This window comes from Hyalella azteca, unplaced genomic scaffold (assembly GCF_000764305.2).
Source record: "Hyalella azteca isolate HAZT.00-mixed unplaced genomic scaffold, Hazt_2.0.2 contig5501, whole genome shotgun sequence".
NCBI lineage: Eukaryota > Metazoa > Arthropoda > Malacostraca > Amphipoda > Hyalellidae > Hyalella > Hyalella azteca.
In genome coordinates this window covers 57,241-61,273 of record NW_025935690.1, presented here as the reverse complement: position 1 = coordinate 61,273, position 4,033 = coordinate 57,241, and positions in this window count along the sequence as shown.

Sequence of the window (4,033 nt, the reverse complement as noted above, 5' to 3'; positions counted from 1 at the left end):
TTGCAATAGAATCAATGGTACTTTCCAAAAAGCAAATTAATGACATTCAAAGTAATGATCAAATATTTTTTATATTTCAGGTAATTATTGACCAGATTTTTATTTAGTATGACAATCCATTGGTTAACTTTTAGTTCTTTTAATATCTCTGGCAGATATTAAAATTAAACATATTCATATTCATTAAACATATTAAAATTCACAATATTCTTCGATAGCGGATGACGGACATATGGTCACTGGTCCTTTAAATGTTCCAATGACATCCCGCTGTGCTGCACCCCAAACTATTTCATGTCTTGGGGGTACATGGACACGTTTTGAGAGCTCCTTTAAAACAACAATTAAAAGAAGAAGACCATTGGATGCGTTTTCAAAGCTCCTTTAAAATACAAATTAAAAGAAAAATAAGACCAATGGGTGCATTTTCATAGCGTCTTTAAAACACCAATTAAAAGAAAAATAAGACCAATGGATGCGTTTTCAAAGCTCCTTTAAAACACCAATTAAAAGAAAAATAAGACCAATGGATGCGTTTTCAAAGCTTCTTTAAAACACCAATTAAAAGAAGAAGAAGACCATTGGATGCGTTTTCAAAGCTCCTTTAAAACACCAATTAAAAGAAGAAGAAGACCATTGGATGCGTTTTCAAAGCTCCTTTAAAACACCAATTAAAAGAAGAAAAAGACCAATATGGATGCGTTTTCAAAGCTCCTAACACCAATTAAAAGAAGAAAAAGACCATTGGATGTGTTTTCAGAGCTCCTTTAAAACCCCTAATTAAAAGAAGAAGAAAACCAGAATTACCACTTGGCGGGCATCTGACACACGAAGTTGTACTTGTCCCCGCACCCGGGGTTGTCGAGCGTAAAGTTCATGTCGCTGTTGATGGCGACGCAAGGGTCCAGAAAAAAATAGGTCGTCCCGGGGCCCAGGGTCCTGTCACCCATGTCTTTTGTTGCCATTGCCAACCACCGAACACGGTATATGAGGCGTCCACCCAGTCTTGGCAGGGCTTAGGCTCTGTATGGGAGGAAATTAACGAAACATTAATTTTTCGTCCATTGACGGGAACAACCGTTATCGAGCATTTAGGTACGAATATAACTGACGACAGATAACCTGTCGGTATAGACAAACTCTTATGTAATCGTCTAATTATGTTAACTCTCATTACCTAGTTTTTAGGTATGACTAATACTGACGATGGTTAATGAATTAGTAGGAAAATGGTTTACGTGTTGTGCATTTGTACGAGAAACCTGATGTTTTGTCGTTCTTTTCTTGATGTTGAAATCAATTAGTCCGAACAATTACACCATAAATCGAAAATCAATTGAATAGAAAGTCTTATAAATTGTAAAATAGATGAAAAAATTTCAATTTATTGGAAACTAATCCATTTCAAAAATATATTACTATTTATGGATGCAAAAATTTACTTCTTGAAATCTGATTTATATATGCATCTGAATATCATTGATATAGATGCATTGAAATTACATGGGTAACTGCTAAAAATTTAGGCGAAGCAAAGGGCAAGCTCTCTTGTATTCATATACCTGTTATGAGAGCTTTGAACTTAAGAATAGATAGGCAAATATGGGACAGCTTATTAAGGCTATAACACTGGGCTTGAGACTAGCCTAGCAACCATGGGCTGCTAGGCTAACCTCGGCCTAGGCTGATTTGTTAACGTATCAATTTAGCTCTACATATGACCCATAGGAGATATAGTGCGCAGGAGCAGAGCTGGGCAGCGCTACTTTGAAATGTAGCGGCCGCTACCGCTACCTCTACATGCTCTAAATGTAGCGGGCGCTGCCTCTACCGCGATACACACTAGATTGTAGCGCTGCTATCGCTACTGAAAATGTAGCGAGCTTCTGCCCACCTCTGCGTAGAAAATACATTGATGAATTTCTTTGATCCTTTCCGATTGGCATATATTTCCCTTTTTGCAATCAATCGAGAGAGTTTCAATAATATTTCTTCTTCCGTATAAAAAGGGATCTATTCTTAGTTATTTTGAATATGGCACCGACTCATAACTACTGAACACCACGGTCAAATCAAGAGTCACACCAAGAGTCACACAATTATATCCCAGACAAAACTAATCTTCCTTGAGCACCGTCAAAAAACTCGTGGCTGAGCTGTGTATCATGATTGCACGGACGGAATTATTTTATATTCATTGGTAAATGAACAATATTATTTAGAAAATACTCACTCTGAGAAGGTAATAAAAATAGTCAGCTAGTTATTGTAACGGCCCGAATTTTTGCGGACGTTTTCTTTCATGTAACGCATTACTCGAAGTTAAACATGAGCTTTTGTCAGCAGGACGAAAGCTCACTGGCAGGAGTCTTCTACTGGGCGGCGACCGTTGGATAAAGAGTCCCGGCGTCTCTACCAGCAGCCCTGCGCTTCTCCGCTAATATTTTGTATATGACAACCGGAGTTGGCTTAGTCTAGTGTGGCCGCCACCTTACGAGGATGTGATGTCATCTCGACCAAGCGCCGGCATCCTGCACGGCCGGGCCTTGCTGAACTTTGAATTCTACAGATTCACCATCTGAAAACATCAGAGACCAGCAGAGTCGGAGAATTGTTATTCAAGACAATCGCCTTACACCCTTTCTTACACTCTGTAATAAAGTTAACTCATTTCCAGAAGCATTATAGGGAGCTCATTTTCCAGGCAGTGAGTTTTTCAACCGATGACGACTGTGAAAATATGACGACTGATCCAGTCTGTAAAAATATAATCAGAAACGTTGAATAACACTTACAAGATATACCTTTAAGAATTAATCATCCACTATCCACTAATCCCTCTTTTCCTTTTCCATCATTACCATGCTAAAAATCTTCCAACCTGCACTGCATTCGGGGACGACATCTAGTAGGCCCTAACTCTTTAAAGATAACTCGCTTACGTGCATATGAAATTATTGAATGGGCCAGCACTAAATACATGGAAAATTTTGCAGCCTTCTGTTCTGTCCGCTTAGTCATGATACTGAACTGAACTGCACATTAATATTTGTGACGATAGCGGTGAGAATAGTTCAGTCTGCGATAAAATTTCCTCTCGATGCTCCTCACTCGACTGTAGTGTTCAGTAGTTATGGGTCGGATGCAACTTTAGCCTAGGATGTCACGAGATGACGGGTTTTCAATAAATAAATATTTTTGAGCCCTGCGCGCCGAATGGGTGCCAGGGTTAAGTTCAATAGAGTTATTACCCGATGTTGACCGCCGCACGCATTTCTTCCGTGGGTTTCTGACATGGAAAATTTCCACATCGTATGGAATACTCCAATAATTACATAGAATCCTGAACGTATAGAATTTAATATGGTATACTCTAGCAGTCTAGCTCATTTAATTCAAAGATGCCCATTAAAATAATCGTTCATATGGTAGCAAATGGAAAGCTTTATACTTAATTGTATTGTTTTTACATTCATTCTCTTCGTATTTAAAAACAAAATTACGCTCATATCCGACCATGACGCGCATAGATCAGACTGCGAAGTGGGCAGGGAGAAAAGAGTGTTAGCCCATCGCGTGACATTTATAAGATGAATGTATATCTACCGTCTTGAGTCTCGACACTGTGTTTCGCCTCGACAATGCGTTTTATTTTCAAATTAGTATTGGCACAAAATAGATTGTTTTAGTTATTAGGTTCAAGGTAAGAGGACGTTCAATATCGGGATCTGTGGTTAGTGTCGAGACAGTTTAATTATTACATAGAATTTTCTTGATAAGTTTAAGCTAGTAATCATTAGAATTCATTACCCTGTCAAAATTTAGCCGCGGCAGACGGTCTGGTTTCGGTTGTCAGTCTCGGATTAGAGATGATTCAGATGTGAAATGGCCGCATCTCATAATTAGCCGCCCAGTAGGAGCTATTTTGGGTAGTTTCATGGGAAAAAATATAAGGGTCAAATGACACACGAAATCAGCGGCTGGCCAGGCCACCATTGGCTTACCCTGCTCAGTAGCTGGCCTGAGTTCTTAT